At 36.9% G+C, this 27952-nt stretch overlaps 1 protein-coding gene across 21 annotated transcripts in view; it reads left to right on the top strand.

Annotated features, from left to right (window-relative positions):
- Positions 1-27952, top strand: part of PTPRD (protein tyrosine phosphatase receptor type D) — a 1298969-nt gene that overhangs the window by 338635 nt on the left and 932382 nt on the right. For 20 of the 21 annotated variants that reach the window (XM_069776173.1, XM_069776170.1, XM_069776168.1 and 17 more), the window contains one exon: positions 7149-7256. The gene's annotated coding sequence lies outside the window, so the exon portion shown is untranslated. Of the gene's footprint in view, positions 1-7148; positions 7257-25953; positions 26006-27952 lie in introns of all 21 variants that reach the window. The other variant, XM_069776165.1, reaches the window with a different exon arrangement.

Genomic DNA, 27952 nt, shown 5'->3' with positions numbered 1-27952 from the left:
GAAGCATATATGTAAATGTCAAAGCTGAAGCTTAACCTTTTTCTAATATTCTCAACTGTATATTGGCATCTGGTTTTCTCGGCCCATTTTCTGAGAAAATGTAAATGTTTTAGCCCTCCTGGCAGGGAATTTCGGCATACATAATAGAAGAGACTGACAATAATGCACAGTGCTCCTGTAGTGGTTAACAGAAGTAGCAGACAGCCCAAAGCTTCATGCTTATCTGCTGCTTTCATTCAGGAGCCAAAGTGATGTTTCCTTCTGTTCCCACCTGATAACAAGTGCAAAATACAGGCAAGAATAACTCTGGGCCAACTGCATCCCTATCAGAAAAGAGAAAAACAAATTGCTGGGCTGATTGGCAAGAAGGTGGTGAAAGTGTTCATAGGTTTGCTGAGACTGCAATGTGTAGAGTTGGAGGCCAAAGGAAAAGAAAACTGAGTTCTAGGAAACAAGAGGAGGAGGGAAGCCAAGAAAGGGCATAGGAAAAGATGAAGTACATTGAAAGAAAACGTAAGAATTTAAGAAGAAAAAGTGATTCTGAGAGAAAAAGGCTACTTGCTTCACTGGAATGGAAAACGTGCACCCAGTGTGTTTCCCTACAGCAATCTAAGTGTGGAAAAAAAATCTCATGGTGTTGCTGCTGCACAAGTTTGTTTTCCAATTTTAAGTTAGGAGTAATAAAAGAGAAGACATCTCTACCTCTTAGCTTCTGCTGATGATTCAGTATTTAGTTAATTGTCATATGTCTCCAGTGCTCCTCTGCCTTGGGGATTTCCAGGTTAGAGCTGTTCGGAAATTTATCATTAGAATAGTTTCTCAAAAGAAAATATTAATTAGTTGCAAACTGCAACTTGTGAGGGCATATATAACAAAGGCAGTTTATGGTTAAAGCACTTCAGAGAGATCTAATTCTCTCTTCCACATTCCAGCTATTTGTCTTTCTAGTCTAAACATATCAGGAAGACACACGTAGATTTGCCTGTTCTCTTCTTTTGGAAAGATTTTTGGGTTTCTGACAAAGTCTTCAGACACTTTTTAAACATTCCTTGTGGAAAAAAAGTTTTGAAACTCAAAAACATTACAACAGTTGGAAAAAAGTTCTAGTTCAGTTCTGTTCTAGGTAGCTATTCATAGTCAAATCTGTAGGCCTAATGAATTAAATATGTCTCTTTTTAAGGGGATTTATATGTATGAATAACTTCCACTAAAGCTTGTACTGAAGGACAGACTAGAAAAAGGCTTCTGAGAGAATGAATTTACTAATTGTGTCAGTCTGCAAACTGCAGAGAGTTCATGGAATAATGTAGGCTTTGCATTCCATGGAATTATATTAACTTCCTGTGTCTAAGATGAGGAATTTTGTTCTTTATGTTAGAACTGGAGCACAGTAGAAGGAGCTTGCAGCTAAACAGAAATTTACCTAACAGAAAATAGCATCAATACGTAAAATAACATTAGTACACAACACAATTTAGTTCTCCTAGACGGTTACACTGTAAATCAAAAGTCACAAATTTGTCAGAAGGGCAGTGCTTCTCCAACCAATGTTTGTATACAGCATTAAGGAACTAACTATATACTATTAATCATTCTTCTTGTCTGACCTTAGTATAATCAATCATTGATTCCTAAGTTGTATACCCTGTACAGCAAGTAATGTGGATGGATAAAGATCCGAAACTTTTATAAGCCAGCTGTGATTTTCTGAACACTGCTGTCCTGTCCACAGTGCTAGCATAGCATACAAGCTCACTATAAAGTCATTTTAAAGCAATCAGTTAATGAAAAATTATGCCCTCTGTAGAAATTCATTCATTGTGCTGTAATACAGTTGAGAACTGTAATATGATGATGATTTATCTTCATATTTGTTTGGTGTTATTTTAGTTTAAACAATAGAAGTATCATGTAGTCAAGAAGACATAACAAAATCATGGAGTATTTTGATCTTACAGATATAATGAATGACAATTTTTTTCCCACTGTGTTTTTCCACATATGAATATCTTCATACATGTCTCTGTCTTTTCTGATATTCATGGGCATGGAAGCTGTGAATCTGAGTATATATAATTGGAACAGATATTTAAGAAATGCACAGTTTTGTATGTAATTTTTAAAGTTATTAAATCTTATCGTGATGCTTGAGAAAATATGTGGATTTCACAGCTCTCACTTCATCCAAGAAACATTGTTATATTGGGAAGCAATCAGTTTGGTCAAGCACAATTTACACTTAGTAAATCTGTGTTGGCTTTTTATAGAACAGAACAGAACAGAATAGAACAAAACAGAACATTTCAGTTGGAAAGGACCTACAATCACCATCTAGTCCAAGTGCTTGACCACTTCAGGGCTAACCAAAAGCTAAAGCATATTATTAAGGACCTTGTCCAAATGCCTCTTAAGCACTGACAGGCTTGGAACATTGACCACAACTCTGGAAAGCCTACAACACCTCCAGTGTTTAACCAACCTCTCAGTAAAGAAATGCTTCTTAATGTCCAGTCTAAACCTCCCCTGGTGCAGCTTTGAACCATTTCCATGTGTCCTATCACTGGATCCCAGGGAGAAGAGATCAGCACCTCCCTCTCCACTTCCCCTCCTCAGGAAGCTGCAGAAAGCTGAAGTCAGCCCTCAGCCTCCTTTTCGCCAAACGAGACAAGCCCAAAGTCCTTAGCCGCTCCTCACAGGACATGCCTTCCAGCCCTTTCACCAGCTTTGCTGCCCTCCTCTGGACGCATTCAAGGACCTTCACATCCTTCTTAAGTTGTGTGGCCCAGAACTGCAGACAATACTCATGGTGAGACCATACCAACACTGCAGAGAGCGGGCTAATCACCTCTTTTGACCAGCTGGTTATACTGTGTTTGATGCACCCCAGGATGGGGTTTGCCCTCTTGGCTGCCAGGGCACACTGCTGACTCATGTTGAGCCTGCTGTCAGCCAGCACCCCCAGATCCCTTTCTGAAGCACTGATTTCCAGCCACTCCTCTCCAAATTTATACTTGTGCCTGGCATTATTTCATCCTAGGTGCAGAGTCCAACATTTCAACTTGTTAAATTTCATCCCATTAATCATAGTCTAATGCTCCAATATATTGAGATCCCTCTGCAAGGCCTCTTGTCCCTCAAGAGATTCAACAGCACCTCCCAGTTTGGGATCATCAGGAAACTTGCTAATGGTGCATTCAACTCCTGCATCCAGGTCACTGATAAAAATAATGAATGGAACTGGCCCTAGAATTGAATCCTGAGGAACACCTCTGGTGACCAGTCGCCAGTCAGAAATAGCCCCATTCACTACAACACTTTGAGCCCTGCCCTTCAGCCAGTTCTTCACCCAGTGCGCCATGTACCCACTCATCTCACAGTTGGACAACTTGTCCAGAAGGATGCTGTGAGGGACACTATCAAAAGCCTTACTAAAATCCATAAAAACTATATCCACTGCCTCCCTTCATTCACTAGGTGGGTGACCTTATTGTAGAAGGATATCAAATTAGTTAAACAGGACTTTCCCTTCATGAACCCATGTCTACTGGACGTGATGACTGCATTGTTCTTTAAAGGCCTTTGAAGAGTACCCACTATGTTCTTCTCCATAATTTTTCCAGGAACTGAGGTTAGAGTAACAGGTCTGTAGTTTCCTGGGTCTTCCCTCACAACCTTCTTGTAAATCGGAATAACATTGGCTAGCTTCCAGCCAGCAGGGGCCTCCTCATACCCCCAAGACCTTTGGTAGATGATCAAGAGGGGTCTGGCCATAACATCTGCTTGCTCCTTCAGTACTCTGGGATGAATCCCATCAGGCCCCATGGACTTGTGAACATTCAGCTGATAGAGCTGGTGCCTTGCAATTTTAGTGTCCACAAATGGAAAGTTATTGTTCCCACACTTGTGGTCCTACGGCTCAGGGGACTGAGCAGCCCAACGTCTGTCACTATTATTAAAGACTGATGCCAAAAATGCATTGAATACCTCTGCTTTTTCTTCATCCCTGTTAGTCAGATGACCATCTTCAACAAGTATTTGTCCAATGTTTTCTTTATATCTCCTTTTGCTATTAATGTACTTTAAAAAGCCCTTCTTGTTATCTGACGCAACACTGGCCAGTTTCAGCTCTAATTGCTCTTTGGCCTTTTTTGTCTTCTCCCTGTATATGTGATCCACAGCTCTGTAATCTTCCTGTGAAGCCTGACCTCACTTCCAGAAATCATAAAATTTATTTTTACTCTTGAGCTCTATGAGGAGTTCCCTGTTCAGCCAAGGGGGTCTTATGCCCTGCTTGCTTGACTTACGACACAGTGGAATTGCCTGCTGCTGTGCCTCTAAAAGATGGTTCTTAAAGACAGACCAGCACTTGTGGGCTCCTAAGCCCTCAAAAGTAGATTCCCAGGGTGCTCTGATAAATAGGTACCTGAATAGCTTAAAGTTTGCTCTCCTGAAGTCCAGGGTAGCAACTCTGCTATCCTTTATTTCATTATACCTAACATTTTAATCTCAACCATTCCATGATCACTGTGGCCAAGACAGCCACCTACCATCACATCTCCCATGAGTCCTTCTCTATTTAAGAACAGCAAGTCTAGGAGGGCATCTTTCCTAGTTGGGTCACTGAGTACTTGTGACAAGAAGTTATCTCCTACAAGCTTCAAGAATTTCCAAGACCTGCTCATCACAGCAGTATGATATTCCCAGCTGATGTCTGGGAAGTTGAAATCTCCTGTAAGGACAAGGGCTACTGATCCAGAAATTTCTCCTAATTGCCTATAAAATAATTAATCAGTGCTTACATCCTGACTGGGCAATGGGTAGTAGACACCCACTACAACATCTCCTTTGTTTTCCATCCTGCTAATCCTCACCAAGAGGCTCTCAACCACAACATCACTAACTGTAAGAGCCGTACAATCAAACCTTTCCTTTATATATAGTGCAACAACTCCACCTTGCCTCCCTGCCTGTCCCTCCTGAACAGCCTGTAGCCCTCCATCCCAGCGTTCCAATTGTGGGACTCATTCCATCAAATCCTGCTAATACCAATGATATCATAGTTCTGCGTACTAACCAATGCTTCCAATTCATCCTGTTTTTTTCTCATACTGCTTGTGTTGGTATACAAGCATTTCAGATATGGTCCTGAGCCCTCCATGCTCCCAGGACCAGTGTAAATGTTCCCATTAGCATTACCACCCTCAGGCAATGCCACGCCAAGTCTTGGCTTACCTGCTGCAATCCAGTTGGTATCCCTTTCCCTCATCGATTCTAGTTTAAAGCTCTCTCCATCAGTCCCACCAGCTTACAGCCAAAGATGCATTTTCCCCATCAGGACAGGTAGATCCTGTCCAGCCCCATCATAGCTTGTGTATCAAAGGCTCTTCTGTGGTTTAAAAACCCAAGGTTTTGGCAGAGGCACCAGTCCTGGAGCCAGGTAATGGAATCCTGAGCTCACCTATTTCTTCCAAAGTCTCCCCCCATTACTGGGAGTATCAAGGAAAACACTGTGTTCCTGAATTTTTTAGCGTTCTCAACAATGCTCTGAAATCTCTTTTGAATGACCTCAAAATTTTTGTGGTGACATCATTAGTACCCATGTGAAAGAGTAGGAATCAATAGTAGTCTGAAGGTTGTACTAAGCTTTTCAGTCTTGTGGCGACATCCCTAATTCAGGCCTCAGGGAGGCAGCAAACTTCCCTGAAAAGAGGGTCTGGTCTGCAAACAGGTGCTTCCATTCCTCACAGGAGGGAATCACCAATGACCATAACTTGTCATTGTTTCTTTTTGGCACTGGTCTTAACGCAGGTTTTGTTGTGAGGGGTTGGTCTCTCTGACTGTGGCAAGACTGCTTGCATAGGTTCCTCCTCTATCGCATTATGCGCTTTGTCCACCGCACCCAGAGCCTTGTACCTATTCTGTAAGGGTATCTTAGAGGATAAAGAGGGGTTTTTGTTACGGCTCCATGCTGTAACCTTCTTCCACCCCTCCTTATCCCTTTTAACACTGCTTTCTTCCTGGCACATAGTGGCCACGCTGAGTTGGTTGCATGCATCAGAGATGGCAGAGTGTGGCTCCATTGATCAATCTCCTTCTCAGACTCTCAAATACTGCTCAGTCTGCCCACCTCCTCCTGCAGCTCTGCTACCTAGCAGAGCAGTTCATCTATCTGGTCACACCTCTCACAGGCTTGCTTGCAGTCGCCCTCCACCTCCAGGAATATCCCTTCGCACATTCCACAGCCACAAATCTGGGTGGTTGTATACTTGGACAGGAGCTCTGTCTGTGTGGCTGCATTGGTCCTATCAGGTGCTTGAAGCTCGGGAGAAACAGAAGACACTGCTTTTTGCTGTGTGGTCACCATGCTGCCCTGCACCTGCATGCTGCCACGCTGCCCCTGCTTGCCCTTCTTGTGCCTGCAAATAGCTTTTGTGAGGAGCTGTTCTGTAATTTTCCCAGGAACTAAAGTGAAACTGGTTGAACTATGGTTTTTTGAATCTTACTTTTCACCTCTTTTTGTAGATAGATATAATATATATCACTTTTTTAATCAGTTGGGACTTCTTTTTATCTTCATGTCCTTTCAAAGGTGATAGAGAGCAATTTAGAATTGAGATACTTTTTCATTAACCTTCTGCTTTAAAAATAGTTTGTTACAATTGAAGACTATATTCCATGATAAGGTGAAGAAGTCTGTAAAAAATAAATAGTACTCTAAGATCAAAATAAATGTGAATCTTCATTATTTGGATATGTACATTAAATTACTTTGCTTTGAAAGACTTCTATTTTCTACTGCTAGATGTTTTGATTTTACTTTCTTCAGCACCAACATTTAGAAATGCATAGCTTGTATGAATAATATTTTATTTAAAATTAAGTTATTTATATATTACTGAATTAATATAACAGTAAATCTTATAAGAAATTTTTATAGCAAAATAAAGTATTATTTAGAGTATTTATTTATACAGATGTTGTATCAAACATTCAAGGGGAAATTCAGAGAGTGTAATAGTTTATGCTTCCATCCCTTGTGTAAGTGGTCTGATGAGCCCTTAATGTGACAGGCAAAGATAATGTAATGAATGTTTTATTGCACTTGGAAGACCATGAAAAAAAGTAACTGACACAATATTTTGTTCCAGGTGGGAGTAAAAAGCAACTGCTTTCCTGGCCCTTTACAACCTAGTTAAGAATTTGACTGACAGAATGTTGGCACCAGCCATGGAAGAGCTGATCATCCTCAACTCCAAGTAAGCAAAGTCTTACACATTCTGAGGTTCATTTCAGACTAAATTTACAAAGCCTGCTGATTTCTAACAGCAAACATAAATTAAAAATGCAGTTTCTAAGATGCTTTAGAGCACTGTGGTTTCCCATGTTATGGAATTCAATTTCTCATTTAAACACATTCTTAAATCTGTATGTTACTTCATCTCTTTATAATGTTATTTTGCAAATGACATCACATTCTGATTCCTCTTCCTTTCTAGACAATTGAAAGCACTCACTTCAAGTAATGACAAAGTATTATAAAACACAAATATAAAACATGAACATATATTCATATATTCAATGATCAAGAAAATATAGATAAATAGTAATCTGTTTGATGTAGAAGACAAATGGTGAAAAAAATGTAAGAAACAATATTTGGGTGCTAATTAAATAGACCTTTCTTCTTATTGCTTTTCTCATGGAAGAAAACAGGGGAGACAAGCATGGATGAGGGACAGAGTCAGAAGCCTTGATTATCCGAAGATGGTCTCTGAGGGAGTCCCACAAGTTATCCTTCTTGTGCTAGGACCTAAGGTGACAGTAGTGCTGAAGCCACACAGTACAGCAATTATACACAGATATTAAAAAAAAAAAAAATCCGCAGAGAACTTCTTAATGGAAATATTTGGAAGGCACCAGCTGTATTAAAGCACACCTCTCATCTTTGTAGTCTTAGCTCTGGTATCTCAGTTCAACTTAGAATATTTTATTTTCCCTGGTATGCTTTCCTGGTAAACGTAAAAACCCTCTACTTTTCCATAGCTAGTAGGAACTCACAGAGAAGATAAAGACAGAATGGTTTTCAGTTTGTCAGATCTGCTTTTTACTCACAGTATAACTTCTCACTGAGTGTCTATTTTCCTCTTTGAACAACTGCTAAGAAACCTGGAGGATACTAGCCAGGGAAAAGGAGAAAAGGGAGAGAGGGAGAAAGACAAGAAGAAGGAAAGAGAGATGGTGAGGGTGAAGTATCAATAAAAGATGCTCATGTATCAGAGAGATAGGCAAGATATGATATTGTAAAAAAAAAAAAAGAATCTCTGAAAACATGCTAGTGTCACCATGAAATAAACTGTTAGCTCATATATTACAATACTTAACAGTTTGGCAATTTCTCAAAATATTTATTTTTAGACTTATTTGCACAGACACAGTTTAATAGAGGAGCCAAATTCCTCTCAGTGGCTATGTTAACCTGGGGTCACCAATTGCTTTACTGATTATTAGAAATACTGATAAAGTTGAATGGATGCTTTGTTTTCTTTGTCCACTGCTAGCTAAACCAAGCTAGGCTATGACTCATATACAGTATTTCTACATAAAATAAGGGAACTAGGTCTCTTCACAGGTTCTCAAATGTATCAAATAAGATGTGTTAATCTCCTTGAAGAGTTCTTTTTAGATCAGGCATAAAAGGGAAACAATGTAACATTCTTGATTCAAACTTATAAAAATGTTTATGTGAACAGTTATTTTCATTTTAGAACTTTCTTCTATGAATTTTACTCTCTATGAGTGTTTGATATGTGACTCAAAGTTTTCTGAAAGACTGAGAGCATTCCTTCAGCAATTTGGTGATTGATAGCTGCATTTAGGAAACACCTCTATTAATTATAGGAAGCTTATTTTCTCCAAATCTCTATTACTCTTTGAAAGCAAAAAAAGCCTGAAGCCTAAAGGGAGTTTATTAGTGGTTTATGATGAAAATGAAGCCCAGCGATACTTTAAACTGAAAAGGCCCCCAGAATTTGAGGAGTTCTTTGTTGTTATCCAATTGCTGATGAAAGGATGCAACTAATAAGCAAGATCCCATCTGCTTTAGACAGACTGTGGCATTTTAGATAAAACATGAGGAACTGTAAAGTTTGGGTGCAATAAGGAAAACATACCTTGAGCCTCACCAAATCTTAATTCAGATGTGACTTTCTATGGCATCCTAGGAGAAACTAGAAAGGGGAAAGGTCTTTGACTTGTCTTCTAACAGTAGTGCTCCTTTTGTGGCAAGGCCTCTATTAAAAGATGTTTGCCACCATTCCTTATGTTTAATGCAGGCATTTTGACATAAGCAACCTGTAGCAGACAGAAACAGCTGAAAAATGGATAAAAGTCATCAGGTTTCTTGGGATGAACTGACAGGAAGTAGCATCCTAATGCATAGATGACACTGAGAGCCATCCTATACCAAAAGATCGTATTTATACACAGTATGCAGTAGAGCTGCCTTGATTTCTGCATGAAGTCTAGTAGAGCTCCTAAGTGTTAACAACAATTCCCCCAATTATTTTTTTAAATATCTTTGCCAACAGTCAATCATGAATGGGATACATACCTAGAGAGGGGAAATCTCAGGCAGAAGATCTCAGGCTAGAAAATAATTGCCTTGTTAACCTTACTGAGTTTAAAGAGGATGGCTGTGACTATTGCCTAGGTACTCTGGAGACTGGTAGGCTTGCTTAATATACACAGATTTTCCAGTTGCCAACTTATTGTGTTTTGTTAACCTTTTGTGGTTGCCTGGGAATAGAGGGGTTTTTTTATATTACAAGTGAACTATTAGAGACAAGCAATTTTCTTCTGTTTTCTGGCACAAATCAGCAATCTTTAGATTTTTAGAAGGCAACCCTAAATCACTAAACCTGGAAAAGTTTGCTACTGACAACAGTTTGTGGAAGAATATTTTTTTAAAATTCATGGTCTTACTGTCTATTTAAAGCAGAATACTTTTTACAGTTGTTTACTCAATATTTCAATATTATGAGGTTGAACAAAGAAATCAAGATTCGTTCCAATTCTCAAGAAGAAAAAAAAGCTCTACTTCATAGATACTTCGATATTAAGGAAAAGCAATGTTAGGATATATTGAAGGTTGCCTATTTCTTCAATTACATGCAAGGTGAAATTAGCACCAGTACTTCTGTACCGACACACTAAATTTTACTGGATGTTTCATCCACTCTATTTACAACATCTTATTAAAATTCTGTGTCTCACAAACTCATCTCAATATCAAAGCAGCTATCTAAGGTAGTGGCATACAAGCAATTTCAAGCTTCTGCTGAACAGTGCTGAGCACTCTGCTGTGTTTTATGCAACATGCTAAGCTAAAGAAATGTCCCAGTAATGTTTGAAGAAGGAAGAATCTTTTGTCAACAAATTTCACATTAAAAGGAGAGAGTCATAGACAGTGGATATGTTCAAAATGTTTAGTTGATTGACACTTGTTTGGCACTTTACAAATTGAGAAATGGCTTTTCATCTGAGAGGTGTATTTATGTGGCATATCAGATGACCAATATTTCTGAAGTGGGAAAAGATGGTATGAAATTATCAGAGTTAATAAACATAGTGATGGAAAAAAACAGACCTCAACATTGTGGTGTGGAATGTGAATGGTGTGCACATCCCTTTGAGGTCACAGTCACTTATAGCAGTTTTATTTTACTTATGTCTTATTTCAAAGTGAAATTATAAATTTAGGAATATCACAAGAATCATGTAAGGCTGGTAAGAAGCATCTTATCTTTTTAACAGCCGCAATGTAAACTGTAGCATAGAGATTCCTCTAGATCATAGACACATTTAACAAGTTCAGGAAAATCCAGGTCCATGCAAATTATGCCTATCCAAAGTGATAGCCTTGATGAGGTGACCATAGACAGGAAAAGATGTGTAAACTTGATCATCCTGACTTCAGAAAGTCCTTTGATGCAGCTTTTGTAATACCTTTGCTGTTAGATTGGTGATATATGAACCAGATAAGCAGTCAACAATGTGTGTTGAAAACAGCCTGGACTGCTGGCCTTGCTGTGTTGTCATCCATAAGACAAAGCCCAGCTAGTGACCAGAAAGCTGTAGTTTCTCTCAGGGAGCAATACCAGGATTAATATTGTTTAACATTTTTCATTAATGGCCTGGTTGATGGTACAGATTTCACTCTTATCATGCTTGCAGATGACACACAATGTTCATGGAGCAGTCAATCTCCTAGAGGGCAGGGTTGCTGCTCAGAGAAATTATCTGACAGAAATCCCGTGCAGGTGAACACAAAGTCCTGCATCTGTGAGGTAACAGTAGAGGCTGAGACTGACCAGCTGGGGAGCAGCTCTGCAGTAAAGGCCCTGGGAGCTCTGGGGTGCACTAGGCTGGCCCCAAGGCAGCAGTACACCCAGGCATAGCACTCTCACATCCTAGACTGCATTAGCAAAGGTGCATTAGCCAGCAGGTCTGGGGAAGCAATCCTGCACTGCCATTCAGTACCTGTGAGAGAGCATCTGGCATGCTTTGCACAGCTTTGGGCACCCCATTATGAGACAGTCATTAATGTAATGGAAATAGTCCTGACCAATGTAGTCTGGACATGAAGGACAGGGCATCCAAGGACAGGCTGTAGGGGCTGGACTTCTGAGTCTGGGGAAGAGACAGTTTTGAGGGGGAGTAGAAGACTTACTGGTATGTACAGTTACCTGATAGTAGGATGTAGAGGAGGCAGAGCCAGACTTTTCCCAGAGGTGCACAGAGGAAGGACACGAGACAACAAACACAAGCTGGAACACAGAAAATTTTTACTAAAAATAATGAAAAAATATTTTTGTGATGGTAGGCAGGTTGCCCAGAGAGACTGTGGAATCTTCATTCTTGAAAATACCCAAAACCTGACTGGACATTGTCCAGAGCAATATGCTTCAATTGGATGTGCTTTGTACAGAGGGGTTGGACTAGGTGACATCCAGAGGTCTTGTCTATAGATTAAATAATTCTCTAGTTTTGTGACTGCAAACACTAAATAAAACACCAAAAGACCATATATTCAGAGACTTGACCTTTATTCAAAAAAGTGCATGTCCATGAGAATCTGTCAACTAGTCTCTGTTTCCTGTGCTTTTCAGAGATTCAGCCTAGATTAGAGTTATGGAATTTACCCGTTGGAAGAGGAATAGAGTTAATTTATTTACAGACACCTCCTTACTGTAACATACAGAACTTTTTATTCTGGATGTCAGGATAACCTTCTTGAGGAAAAGTATGAAAAGTAAGTGAAATGATCAGAAATTTAGACTAAAATGTGGACATGCTGCATATTGTTACAGACTGCAGCTAAGTGTACCCCAGACTGAGCCTTACATTGGGATATATTCAGTACCTACCTTTCAAATAGTTCCCAAGTACTTTCCTGGCGTGTGGTGAAAAACTTTTACAGAGCAAAGAGAGTAGGTTGACTAAATTGTTTAAGACTTGAAAACCATTTATATCCTCTGCAATACAAAAAGATTAGATGAACAGTGAGAATGTTCAGTTATATATTTCAAAGTATTTCCACTGAGCAAAGTGCAAGAGTTAAAGCAAAAGATTATTTTAGATTAAAAATAAAATCTGTGTATATGAATAAATTTAGCTTAACACTTGCAATCTCAATGACCACAAATCTATCCCAGTAAAATGAAGGATATAACCCAAGAACTATTACTGTTTATGTTACAGCAGTTTAAAATATCCTGGCACCAGAATGCTTTTGTGCGGGTCTCTTTCTAGACCATCTTTGTCCCATGGCTAGCAAATAAAAGGCAAGGGAAGGAAACACTACAGTATTCATTTTACATTTGGGAACTAAGCCACAGCAAAATGAACATTTGACACCAAGAGTCTGGTGTTAAGCCAGAAACAGAACCTCTGTATCTTGACCCTTGCTAGGGCTTCAGCTTTCATCTCCAAGAAAGGTTAAAGCTTTGCATCTGGATAACATCAGAATCAGATTTTCACAAGCTTTTAGTAACCCCATTAGGTAAGGTCTTCTATTCTTTCCCCAGAGAGCACTTACCTGATTATCAACTGATTATCCCTGATTTTAATACATACTGAAGGTCAAGATTAATATTTTTGCAGCTTTCCTGAAGGCCTGTGTGATGGCAAAATTTGACAAGGTAGAATAGGTTATGATTTGTCTCTTAATCTTATAATCTTTTATAATTGTTCCATTTATGTGTGTGAAGATTTCAGAGACATACTGAACTGACAGTTCCCTTAGATGCAGGAAAAGACAAACCATGTATGCACTGATGACTTCTCTCTGGATTGATGAAGATTGTAAATAAGGGCAAAAAAGAAGCTTAACCCTTCTGTCTCCCTATTTTTTAACCCTTTGAATAGGCAGGTAGTGAGTATGGGCAATAAACCCTATTGGCAGTTTTGGAGCTGTGATTTACGTGATACTCTCTGCAGCGTAAGAAGTTCCAGTTCCTGTTTGGTCACCAATAACAAGTTTTAAACTTATATATAGACAAAACAGAAAACTGATTCCCATTAAGCATGATGAAATTCCTGTCTGCACCTCTTAAACTAAGGTCTGTTAATGTATTAAAATTGAGGCTTGATAGCATTTTACATAACTTTTAAAGAATCTTCTGAATAGTAACGTGTTTATGTAAATAATATATTCTTGAAAGTGTTTGAAACCAGAACATCTACAAAGATAGAATTTTAAGTACTTTTGCGTATTTATAAGTGCAGAATTTGCTGATGGTTAATAGTAACTACACTGTAAGTGTGACAGACATACAAACTACTAAATAAATTACATAATCTAAAAGCAGACCAAACAGCAATGGTATGTGAATATAATATTTTTTTCTAGCATACCGGTATCATTACCAAACATGTAGGACCCTGACAACTTCTATTTTCATAAGTCCTGTGGAGTGGAACTACTCTCCTCTTTATGCAAATGCAAAATTGAGGTGCAGAAAGAGCAATAATTTCCCCAATGTTATATAGGGAATATATGGAAAGCTGGGGAGATGCTTTCCCAAATGCTAGGTTAGGGTCTTGAAAATTAAGTTGTCCTTTGTGAAGGGCTGTCTGCAATACAGAAGACAAGTAGTCCAAGATCATTACTTTTAATTTCACATACAAACTTTTATATGTAAAAGGGGGAAAAAAAAAAAAAACACCTTTAGAAATAATTTATTGAAATAATATAGTTTCTTTGTCATATTGTACAGACTGGTATCATTAGAAGGTTAACATGTGTCTGTATTTCACATGATACACATCACAAGAGGATTATTGAGGAATTAGCTATACATTTTAAGTCAGGTAATATCCCTGACTGATTTCTGTTTTGTTTTGCTTTTTTTTTTTTTTTAATGGATTTGGGAGGATCTCTACCTGTTCACAATAACTTGATCTCAGAAGAACTTCATGCAGACATGTCAGTTCCCTTGCATGAAAATCTCCTCCATCAAGAATAAAACACTCCATTTTGAAATTGTTTACTCATTTTAATAGGGTGAATAATATGAACATCACTCCTAATCTGAAATAATATGCAGTACATAGGCAAGAGCTATATAATTTGTTTTTTAAGTATAGGGATATGTATGATAATCTCTGATACAGAACGTGCACAGCATGTCAGCTAAAACTGACATTAAAGTAAGCATATTTGGTTTTATGATTGCAGCCCAGAATTTATTTTCTACATGTACTTAAATATATATTTCCCTATATAAGGGTTACTCCAGTTTTCATCTTATAAACCCCTGATTTTAACCACTTTTCACTTGCCAAATTTAAGCATTCGAGCTGGGAGTTTTCATGCAAAGTTATTTGCCTTGAGTCAATTATTAAAGTTTCAGTCATTTCCTAGATGAAACTTGCACAAAATATATAGTTTTGTCAATGATTTTTTAAAAATATACAGCTTTTCCTCGAGATAAACTATTGCTTCTGTCACTGGAAAACAGAGTGATATTTGACAAGGCCATGGTTTGGTGTTGCTTCAATTCCTAGCAAAAGCTGCCACATCATGCGAAGTGACTTGCGTCTGGAAAAGTCTGTGTACACATTGTCTGTAAAAACTTAGAGTTGTTATCTGCATGGAGGATACCCCAATATCAAACTGCTGCTATATGTGGCTATGCAGTCTTTATGCCCATGAGATTTTTTTCTAGATCTGCAAATAACAGTTCTCTTCAGTTTCTAGTTAGACACAGTCATTTCCATAGTGGCTAAGCAGATATACATGTATTTAGCAGCGCTGCAGAAAGGGATCTGGGGGTGCTGGCTGACAGCAGGCTCAACATGAGTCAGCAGTGTGCCCTGGCAGCCAAGAGGGCAAACCCCATCCTGGGGTGCATCAAACACAGTATAACCAGCTGGTCAAAAGAGGTGATTAGCCCGCTCTCTGCAGTGTTGGTATGGTCTCACCATGAGTATTGTCTGCAGTTCTGGGCCACACAACTTAAGAAGGATGTGAAGGTCCTTGAATGCGTCCAGAGGAGGGCAGCAAAGCTGGTGAAAGGGCTGGAAGGCATGTCCTGTGAGGAGCGGCTAAGGACTTTGGGCTTGTCTCGTTTGGCGAAAAGGAGGCTGAGGGCTGACTTCATTGCTTTCTGCAGCTTCCTGAGGAGGGGAAGTGGAGAGGGAGGTGCTGATCTCTTCTCCCTGGGATCCAGTGATAGGACACATGGAAATGGTTCAAAGCTGCACCAGGGGAGGTTTAGACTGGACATTAAGAAGCATTTCTTTACTGAGAGGTTGGTCAAACACTGGAACAGGCTTTCTAGAGATGTGGTCAATGTTCCAAGCCTGTCAGTGTTTAAGAGACATTTGGAAAATGCCCTTAACAACATGCTTTAGCTTTTGGTTGGCCCTGAAGTGGTCAGGCAGTTGGACTAGATGGCCATGGTAAGTCCCTTCCAACTGAAATATTCTTTCTATTCTATTCTATTCTATTCTATTCTGAATTAAAAAAATATTATTAGAGAAGAGGTCTCCATAACAATAATTCAGTTAAAACTGCTATGTACACACTCCTAGTATCTACTCCTTTTCTCTTTCACTGCTTCTGTAGGTTCTACGTTTGATGATTTTGGTCTGGAGTTGGGGGGAAGGTACGGTGAGCAGTCAGCAACTTGACTCCTTTGATAGAATGAGTATGATGTTGAGGTAGAAGGTTTCTTCCTACTCAGTCTAGGATTTACATGGCATCATTTCTGCATTTTCTAAAAGTCTTCACACTTTGCTATTTCTTCATTGGCCTGCTAGTTCATGTTATATCTGAATTGACTGTACAGAACATGCTATCCATATGTTAATCATATGTTCTTTAGGCTCTTTTCAAACATGATTGGTACAGGTCTGCACTTTAACTGAACATTGGTGAGTTGTTCGTAAATGTAAGGTCTCCAGTGCCAGACTCAGCCTTGTTTCTTGTCATTTACTGCCTGTGCTCCTCTACACCCCATCATGTACCCCATTTTCAAGGCCTTTGTTTTCATACCTGAAAGCTCTTGACCAAATCATTGTGTTAAAGTCATTGACATTTCTATACAGAATACCTACTTGTTACTGCTACCTATTTAAAATTATGGTTATACACTACAAAAACAAAAACAAAAACAAAAAAATACCCCAAAACAAAACCTCACAGTAAAACAAGTCAGGCATAGCCAGGTGGTGATGAGAAAAAATTATATCTAAACAAGTTAAAATACACCTTCAGGCAGGTCAAGGCAGTTTCAGACAAATTAGGACTCACAAACTTCAGTTCTGAAAGCTTGCAAAATGAGCACAAAGCCTGTGATCTGCTACTAGCAATAGTGAAGCTCTTATTTACTGCACTACCATAAGCAGTGCTTAATCTGTAAGTGCTTGTCCTAGTTACTAAAGACTGATACACAATTAGTATTGAAACTGAGGGAGAAATGGTCTTCTCTATGCTGCCAGTGTTCTCTGTCTGGTTTGTAGATAATACAGAGGAATTAGCAACAAAATTCTATCATAAAATATTAGTAATTCATTAAATGAGTATTACCTTTTCCATTAATTGCCTACATCTGAGGCTTAAAAATGTCAGAACTGATACAAATAGCAAAATGAACTAATTTAAAGCATTTTTAAAAGTTTTACTTTGTCAATTTATCCACATTTACTGTGGGAGTGACACTTTCCTTTACCTCTGAAGGACTCTTTTTATCTGTGATTACATTTTATATTTTGCATAAACTCTCCTGTAACTTTTCTGTAATGTGTTTTATCCAAATTCAGAGGCAAATGTTTAATCAGAAACATCTGCTAATTTGTTTACTGTGAATGTATCAGCAGTCACAAAAATTATGTTCTTTTCATCTAAATGTGCTGGAATAAAATACATGTCACTTGTACCAAAATGGTTTTAACTTTTTGGAACAGAAAATAAGAAGAAACATTCTTGTGTCTGTACCTCATCTTTCTACAGCTCCTTTTGACCTCAAAATTAAAATAAATAAATAATGAAATCTAAAATTTATACTCTTTTAAAGGCTTCTAGATTTCTTCTTTCTTTCCTTTTTGGTATTGATTTTTATTTTCATATAAACGTAAATATATTATCCATAGAAGTATACCTGCTGATTGAATTCTTTCTTAAAGAAAAGTTTAGTTAGCTTCGTTTGCTGAGGAATGTTTGCAGTAATTCATAGAAAAGACCTTCTGAGTTCATTGTTAACATTACAAATCAAACATGCAAGCAAACATTGTACAAGAACTCTCCCTGTGTTTTATCTCAGATCAGTCTTAAAAACTCCCAAACCATTGTGGTTTGATGCTGTATTTTTTTAAAGCAATTTAAATCTGACTTACTGCTCTCTAATAAATCATTAGCATTCAAATAGTGTCAGTCAGATTGACAAGCAGCCTACGTGCACACAAACACATCATTGCTTACTACAGCAAAAATCACGTTTAGACATTCACTGCTTCAAAGCATATTAGCAGTAAATATAACACCTGATCTCTCTCTAGTCTCAACATATTTAGCGAGGTTGTGAAAAGTTCAGCAATATTCCAAGAGGGCAGCTAATTCATCTGTTTTGTTTCATCTGTCTTCGGAGGTCCTTTCTGAAGTCTGTATGAAACTTCATGGGGACCTGATGGGTTTCAGGTTTTCCTGTGAAACTAGTCCTTTTAGGACAGGTCAGCTCAGTGTTGATCTGTTCCATCACCACTGAAAGGTCTTATGCAAATTGAACTTCTAGCTTGTGGTGGACCACGGTACAGTTCTTAGACAGATATACAGGTACTTACTTAAAATTCCAAATGTGGGGACTCATGTTGTCCAGTAAAGAGGAGATTGAGGGGTGATGATTACATATTAGATTCATAGATTATATCTTCTTTCATAGATTTTGGTTCCACTGTCTGTAAACAACCTTTTAGATGAAACAACAGTTTTCTCTGTTTACTAGAGCTACTGACTCCTGCTCCTCAGGCCTGGAACCACCATGAATGTATGTTCAGCTTAGACTCTATGTGCTAAGCAGGTCTAAACAAACTGAAAAAAGAGGTGGTAGTGTTTGTCCCTGTCCTGTCTGACGAGAAAGGTTGTGCACTGTTAGCTGGAAACATAGCAGCTGTTCATACAAAATAATTAATGAAAAAATTAAAAAGATTTCCTGATTCTTTGGAAACTTTGCAATTATTACTTTAAACGTAAAATTGCCTTTTTAGTAGGGAACAGTTAGAAAAGATTATTCTTACTCTGAAACATGGTTGAACTTAGAAGAGAAGCAGTCTAGCCAGTTGTGACTGATGTGCAGTAATTTCCCCAGTTTATGTATATTTTCTTTGAAGTATTTAAGGTAGTCCTTGTAGAAGGTGGAAGAATCAGCAGGGACAGAAAACTGGAGCTCTTCCTCTGGTAATGGACAGCTGGGTCATGATGGACACATTTCCTGCAGTAGTATGACATTTCTGGAGGATTTGTGTGTGACAGATGGGATACCACCTGCTGAGAAATCAAAGGGGTTATATTAACATTATTGAAAATATGAAACTATGAAACATGAGTAAATTGAGGGTGTCACATCTTTTGCCTCTGTAATATGTCAGGGAATATCAAGACTTAGAAAAAGGTGAAAAAACAGAGGACAATTGACTCATTTGAAACTTCTTCCATAGTCTTGAATATGTAGAAAGTAAAGGACATTGGAGGTGTGTGTGGATTATTAAGCTGGACAAAGGTCTTTAAGGCCACATTTACCATAGCTGTCACTATTAAATCTAATATGGATATATCTGGTTGTGTTACATTTATAGAAGAGTAGCTTGCTTGCTGCACTTGTAGTGGGTAACTATATTACCAGCTTTTTCAACTGTCATGCAGGAGAATTTCTACACCTTTTATTTTCACTTGTCATGTGAACACATCCAGTGCAGACTTACTTCAAGCAACAAACTAAATTTATCTTAACCAAACTTTGGCCATTTGATTTCTGAATGTCTGTAGAGGAATTAGGTGCACTTTAAATTTACTTTTGTGGAGAATTTTTAATTATTTTTAAAAGTGTTTATATAAAAAGGCTCCATCAGAATTATTGTAGAAGGCGAATGAGTATACACACATACTTTTACCATGTAAAACATAGATCTAACTAAAAAGAATTTCCACCTTTCAGGTATGATTACAGTTTTGTTTTATAAAGGTATAGACAATAAAATGTTCTTTTAAATGGGTAATAAAGTTAGGTGAGGAACTTGCAGCAGGAGGTGTACCCTAAAGCTGGACACAGTATAAATATGAGCAGAGAACAGCCCATATGGAAGAAAAAAACAGAGGTTCTACTTGCTTGCATAAGCTTTGGAACTTGTAGTCCTATGCAATGCAAAAGTAATTAGAGATACACCTTTTGCCAAAGAGATAGCCACTTTACAATTTAAAATTACTGGTTTCTAGAACAGAATATTCTAAAATAATCCTAAGCTTCCAGAACCACATGGCAAACTACCTCTTAGTCTCCTTCCTTCTATATTCAAAGGGCAAAATTTGTTCACTACTGAGCTGTGCAGTATCGCATTTTGCATATATTACTCATACTCAATGCATCCCTCCTCTGAGAGAATTTTCACTGAAGCCAGTGTGACTCCTTGCAGAACAAAGGACTTCTCAACATGAGAAAGGATGTGCAAATTCTCTTCTTTAATGTTTAGAAGAATATTTCATTCCTTTAAGGCTCCCTGCCCATGGGAGATGGGGCAAGTAACTGACCCATTAAACAGCAAAGAGAAATCTTTTGTTTTAAGAACGAAGTCCTGCCTATTGAAAGATTTTAGGGATCTTAAATTCTTCATGAGACTTAATGTAAGCAATCTTTTGTTTCACATTAGTGAAAGTTCTAGTAATTAAAAACCCCTTTCCTTTCCTTTGCTTTTCCATCTTCTTCCTGGTAACTTTGTATTAAAAATGGAAATTTGTTTCAGAAGGCACTGAGGTTAATCCAAGTAATATCGCTTGTAGTGCAAAAATCAGAAGTGCTCTGTTTTGTTTTGTATTATTTACTTATTTGTCTGTTGCTCTGAATAATTAAGATGTGTTAAAAATATAGCCACATAAGCAATAGTTCACAAACTACTGACTAATTCATTGATTACTGCTGCTTTGAAATACGACTACAATTTGTGCTGACACTTACAAGTAACGTGATTTAGGGACAACACTTTCCCAATTAACATTATAATGTATAACTTTATTTAAAAATCATATTACTATGTAAAACCTATTAAATAGGCAATAGAATTCCTATCACTAGTGCCCAGATATTTGTGTTATAGAAATTCACAGTTATTTAAATATTTATAAAATGAGAGTTGAGAGAAGCGCTTTTGAAAAGCAGTTAATAATGAACAGACATCAAGGGAGCCATCATTATAACAGCAAAGTGCTTTGCAACTCCAATAACTTCACTGGTGCAGAAGCAGGCCATCAAATTTAATTAAAAGCAGTCAAAAATAAACTGAAAAATTGAACTGCAAAAGCCTATCCTTTGCCAGCAGCTGAAGGCAAAGAGAAAGAGAGAAGGGAGAACCTTGAAAGTAGTAATGAATTGATAAGCCTTCCTGCCTGCAACTTGTAATTCGTTCTGTCAGATTTTAGTATCAGTTAAACTAGATTAATAGAACAATCACTGATTCTCTACCTTAAATCTTTATGCACAGTCCCTCTATTATGGTTTTCCATGATAAATGAAAGTCTGAGAGGGTCAAAATTTAAATTAATTTCCTTGCTTGCCCATTTCTTTTAAATAATTCTGACATGTACATTTGCTGGACACAGGCAAAGTCTTCAAAACAACTTAGAGACAGAAATAAACATTTTTATTGATTGGGTCTTTTGGTTCTTGCGGGGAGGTTTAACATCTTTTTACTCAACAAAGCTAGATATCACCTGGAATGTGAAGTATTGACATCTCCATCTGCCACTAGAGGTTCCCATGGTGAAATGAAAGATAAGGAGACTCATTTGTAATGTAATAGGGCTAGCAAATTTATTGCTGCTTTATATGCTCAGATTAATGTAGATATATGCAAACTGTACCACAAGGACAAAATCAATTTACCCTAGATCATTTTATTTTTTATAATAATGTACTTTAATGAAGCTAAAGCTTCCCTGCTGTGACCTTATTATGTTTTCCAACATCAGTGGGAAACAGATTATGTTGAATCGTAACAGAGCTCATGAAACAGCAGGAATTTTGAGGCAGAAGATCAATTATATTTTAGTGGTCAATACAGAAATAGCAAAGGAAAAAGACAAGTAGATTCTGGGAAATAAACCAGTTGAAAAAAAAAGTAAACAATTTTCATGTCAATGTTACACCTTACAGTTCTTACAGGAGTTATTAAAGACACAGTAGTTTCTGAAGATGGAATTTTCCACTCTAGTAGATGTTTTAGGAGGATTGGTGTTATTTTATAAAACAAAGTGAAGTAAATAGGAAGTGTGATGTTGAAAGATTGAATAAAATTTATAGGAATATGAATGATTAATAATCTATTCTTTGGTAATGAATCAATCTCTATGCAACTAAAAGAAGTGGTATCAGTTAAGAAACCTGTAATTTATTGCCTGCTATTCAATTTCCACCAGTTATCAGAAACTGAAAGGTAAATAATAATTAATTCAAAATAGAAATCAAAATTATCCCCCACTCTAACTTCTTCTCCTTCAGCAACAATTGAAGCTAGTACCCTTGAGTTCAGGAGAAAGCAAACTTTCAAGAAAGATTTGCTTATAATCTACTAGATATTAACAAAGAAGCTCTTAAGAGCATTCATTCTTGCTGAAATTTCCAGTTACTTTCCATGTTGTTATACTCAATTTCATATACCCTTTATATTAAAGTACTGCTTAAAAAAAGAAAAAAAAGAAAAAAAAGAAACATAAAATGAGAAGAGAGTCCACTGCCTTCACTTATGTTGAGAATCAGTGTTTATGTGCTATGTAGGAAGATATTCTTGGATATTAAGCAAAGTAATAGAAGCTAATACTCATGGCAGAATTCCTGTACAGCTGATATGGACGAAGCCTGCATGCTGTTAATAGACATTAACTTTGATTTTTTAAAGTTATTTTTTCATCGTTCATAGGGAGTCAGAAAAATGCATACAGACACATGGTACATCCTAAACAATTGCCTTGAAGGGATTCTTTGCAATGGGACTATAGTGCGCTTAATGTTCTAAAAGACAGATGTGGACGGGTTTGTGATTGTTATGTTGAAGTCAGATGGTAGGATAATCAAAAGTCTTGGGAATGAATATAGGAAACACATTATGATAACTTCACTCAGTTTGAATAGCATTTATCAGCTGAGGTACTCAGACTGAAGAGTTATCCAGCATGATGTTAGAACCGAATCCAAAGCAAGTATGTGCCAAGGTCTGTAATATTCTTCGCATTCCCACTGGTCCCACCTGTGAAACAAGTCATGGAGGATATGAATGTCCCTATATGTCAGCCACCTAAGTCAAGAGACTGGAGTCCTAAAGCAAGAAATAAAATGGGTACAATCTGTCAGTACTCAGTGTTTTCACAGTCAGGAGGATCTGGGCCCCTCCAATCCACCAGCACCACGCTTTTTTGACTACAACCTTATAGAGGAAGTCATCTTGCCTTTCCCTCACCTACACCAGTGAAGTAAGGATAGGGTGTAGAAACTTTCTTATGCCATGACTAAATGAAGGAGCCTCAGCTGCATCAGTGTCTGCTCTATTTCTAGAAGGTTATCAAGAAATGGTTTCAGAGAAGTGACTGGTGCATGTTCTTTTCAGACTGTTGCGAGGTCCCTGCTCTTATCTTGAGTCATTTATTTCCAGGAACATAGAGTCAGGCTGTGACACAGAGATGTAGTCACATCAACCTGGAAAACAGAATGAAAGAAAGATTTTAAAGGTCCCTCACCTCTTTACAGAGTGGAATCCTAAACATTAACTTGGTATCCTTTGGCCTGGAGTGATCATGAAAATGCTTTTTCAGATGATGCAAGCTAGGATATGTAAGGATAAAACAGGATTACGTCTACCATTCTGCAGTAAAACAAAGGTTTTTATTTTTTTCCAGCTCAGTCAGTAGTTCTATTTAAAAAAAAAAAAAATTTCTCCTTAAAGAAGTCTTAAAATACTTTTGAAGTGAAATATGACCAAAACAGAAAAATATGACTAAAACAGAAAAAATTTGAACAACAATTCACTATGGAAAATCTTAATGGTCAATGCCTGGTGCAAGTATTTTGTTTTGTTAAATGAATTTTAGTCTTGAGTGGGTACTTTGTTTTTGTTTCAAAGAAATGGTCAACAGTCAGATAACCTTGGGGATAAAACCTAGTTAAAGACAATGGAGCTCTGCTTTCTAATAACATATCTGTGGGAAGTATTTATAATTTGAAAGCTTTTTGGTTTATGTTTGTTTTTCCTGTTCCTCCTTCCTTTTCTTCTCTAAATAAAAGCTTCTTTTTATGCATAAATTTAAAATTAAGGTTATTTTTTTCTCCCAAGTCTCTGTAGTGCAAATATGTGTCCAGAACTGCATAAATCAATCAAATGTAGATACAACTTATAGAGGACAAGCTAACTATGACTTCCAGCTTTATTATCAGTGGGGTGCTGCCTCTAACACAAGTAAATAGAATATTAGCTAACATTCTTTAATCAAACCAGCTTTTAAGTGACTTACCAAACAGTGCGGTTTCATTCTTTCTTTGATCTTGTTAATCAAAGGAAGTTCCTCTGTGGTACCTCAAAGTTAACTAAGTTTGGATCAGCTTTTTGAATGTGATTTAATTAAAAGATATTACTGTGTCTAAGATTTATCATATTAATGGGATTTTTATTTGACATTTTCCCACTCAAATGTTGGTTTTTTTACATTAATATACTGAAATATCACCAAAAAAAAGTATCAGCATTTCCAAATGAATTTTAGTGTCTGGGGAAGGAACAGTCCTTTAAAAATCACTTACATGCATATTTTAGGACTTTAAAGCCTAGTTCAGTAGTACAGTAATAAGAATGTAGATTGACAGGAATTTTTTCCCTGTAATATCAAGATACTAACAATATTCATAATTTACAGAGGAAGGAAGAAAAAACTGAATGTTAACAAAGTTATAAGGACAGTGGTACCTGGGAGTTATGAATGATGACTGAGTTGATTCTAAGCAGTTCTGACTTTATAAACACTAGCTAATCCTTACTCCTCCCTTGATAAGAAATGGTTGACATATCAATTAACATATAAATAAAAAATAATTTTCAGGATTTTTCCATTCATGTTTCTATTTACTTCTGTAAATGTTGAACTATTACTGTACTTTACATACTGTTAAAGCCTGTGTCAATTCAGTATGAAGTAACATATTTTCAACTAAAAAATTGTCCTGTTTATATTAATCTAGTGCTAAAGACTGTCATTCAACCTGTACTTTTGAATTCTAATTTGAAACCTACTTATATCATGATTAATTTACAGTAATATTGTTTTATTAGCTTTGTCCACCACATAAAAGATACTTTGCTGAGGCCTCAGGTCATTAACTGCTCATTTGTCTTGCCCCTCTCTTTATACACATTATTATTAAACATCTTAGAAAGCATCAAGTTATTTTATTTTCTGTGTTGAAATAATTAGTGTGTGCTATTTCAATAAAGCTGACTTGGTGCATGACCAAATGTACAGATGCATAGAACAGGATGCCTTCTAACTTCTATCTAGGATATTTAAAAAATCATTTAAATTTGATTTGAAATTGCATTATTTTAAGATGTTAATACCCTAGGAAATAATGAAATTAACATATAGCTTGGACTATTTTTTTTAAAGGTTTATATAGAAAAAAAATCATTTTTTTTCTTTATAATAATACTAGAAAAATCGATTGTTATATTTTTTTAACACACTTTTATTTATCTGAAACCTGATTGCTTCATTTTCTACATAGTCGCTGAATACAGCATTGTAGTTTCAGAAAAGATGCAAAACAATAACTTGTTTGTTGTGGTTTGTTTTGTTTTGATTTGTTTTTAAGTAAAAGATCCCTACTATTTAATAAAAGCATTATTATGACTCTGCATACTTTTCTAAGTATGGAAATAGATTTCTAATTTACACTAGTATAAAATTTCCTAAATATCTAGAAAGATAACATTAGTAAATATTATTAAAATTAATTTGCTTATGATTTTAGGTTATATATATTTGGGGGGTGGGGAGAAGATGATTATTTGATGTTTATTGTAATAAATTTTGTAGCTGGCATGAAATTTCAGCTACCACTGTTCTTCCAGGAAAATGTATGGTTTTGTCAGTGTATGTATGTTTTGTTGTATTATTTTCAAATTCTGATGTTTCTCCATTTACAGAAAAGTATGAAATATCATTTGTCATGCTTAAGAATTATCTGTGCTCTCCCAGGTAAGAATGATAATTTACCACATGTGCAGGCTTCCTATTCTGTGTTCCCAAATACTTTGTTCCTAGTCCAAAATAGGGCAAGGTACTAAACTGTTCTCAGTGGTGAGGAGAGGTGATTTCCAGATTGGGAACAGTGGGCAAGGAGAAAGTATTCTCCAGCTGTGAGGCAGTAAATTCTTCAAAGAACTTGTTTCCAATCATTCTACTATGGTCCCTCAGCAGGCTTATTTTCAGTGCCTGATACAGAGTTCCCTGAAATTAAAAAAAAAACCCTCAACCTGCCATTGTCTCCTCAGTCTTGAAATGTTCTCTTAATAAGCAGTGATTTGTTATTAGAATTGTATAAATATTTTCTGTTGATACAGTTATTCAGTTTTCAGGCTCTTCATTTGCAGGCTTTGGTAAAACAAAACTAGGTATCAGATAAATCAGGCTTAAATTTGCATTAATAACTTGAGAGCAATTAGATGGTAAGTGCATTGGTAGTAAGAGGAAAAGTAAGAATATTAATTAATTGTCAATGGAAGTACAAAGCTGTTAACACATAATGTTGAGAGAGCAGAATCATTCACTACCATTGTCCTCCTAAAAGTCCATTGCAGGGACAGCTGCATGAAATAAGCATGAATAAGACCTCAGGGTACAATGGGTAGGGAACAGCTGGAGACTACTTGGAAGAAATAGGCATTTTCAAATACCTGACACACTCACGCATTTGTTAACACTTATCTTTGAGAACATGTAGAGCATAGATGAGGTTCCAGAAGACTGAAAAATGATGAATATATTTTCAAGCTTTTAGAAGGAGCAGCTGAAGAATTATAGACATGCCACAATAACTTCAGTTTTCAAAAAACCACTGTGATAGATAATAAAATAAACTGCATTTACACACCTGGAAGAAAACAAGTAGACGAAAACCAGCCAACTTGACTTTATTCTAAGTGTATAATGTCAAATCAACTTAATTTCCTTCTAGAGCAGGATAACAAAACTTTCAGAAAAAGAAAAAAGTATATGTCAGTATCATCACTATACTAAGGCTTTTGTCATTGTCCTGTATGATATTTTCATAAGCTAAATTGGGAAGCATCGTGGTCTAAGTGAAAGTTTCATAAAAAAGTAAAAAATTGTTTGGGCAACCTTACTGAAAGAACAGCTATTAGTGGCTTACTGTTAAAACAGATATCAAGTGGCATTCACTGTGAAGTTGCCATAGATCAAACAATCTTCTACAATTAACCAACAACTGGAACAAAACAAAGCTTTTACATGTTTCACCATGCTTGGAGGGCTTTCAGTAATGTTGAATGCAGGATTAAAGTACAGTAGCAAATGTTGGACTTAGCCTGTATAATGTTGTACTTTAACGTAAATACATTTTAAAAAAATTGCATTTAGGAATAAAAAAGTTCCAGAAATATGTAGTAAGGAATAGCTGTCTTGATAGATGAAGTACTGATATAACCTCTGGAAACTGACCTCTAGAGAAAAGGTGAGATGTTTGGAAAGCCTAAAACAAGACAAGAAAGAAGTTAGGAACTCTGGAAAACTCCAGAAAACTTAATCAATGAGAACAGATTGAAACACCTGGAGTTATGTTATATAAAGGAAGAGTTGGATAGGAACTGATAACACTCTTCGAAAACCTAGTAGCCTGCTCCAAAAAAGAACAAGCTGATTTTTCCTCTCCATGGTGGCTAGAAGAAGTAATGAGATTTTATGTGAGATCTCAATTAGACAATAAATGTAGCCTCAATGGAAAGTATATATTGTGCAGGTTGTAAAAACTACATAATTTAAGACCTGTAATAAAAAGATTTTAAAAGCATGGATTACATAATTATTACTGTCCCAGGGCAAGTAGTGTCTTAGAGTCCCTTCCAGACTTGTTTTCTGTTATTGGTCCTATAAATTGCACTAAACTATCCTAATTATCCTTTGTTG

The sequence above is a fragment of the Haliaeetus albicilla genome, chromosome Z (assembly GCF_947461875.1).
Source record: "Haliaeetus albicilla chromosome Z, bHalAlb1.1, whole genome shotgun sequence".
Classification (NCBI taxonomy): domain Eukaryota; kingdom Metazoa; phylum Chordata; class Aves; order Accipitriformes; family Accipitridae; genus Haliaeetus; species Haliaeetus albicilla.
Note: the sequence above shows the minus strand (reverse complement) of the source record. Positions and strands in the feature narration are given on the sequence as shown.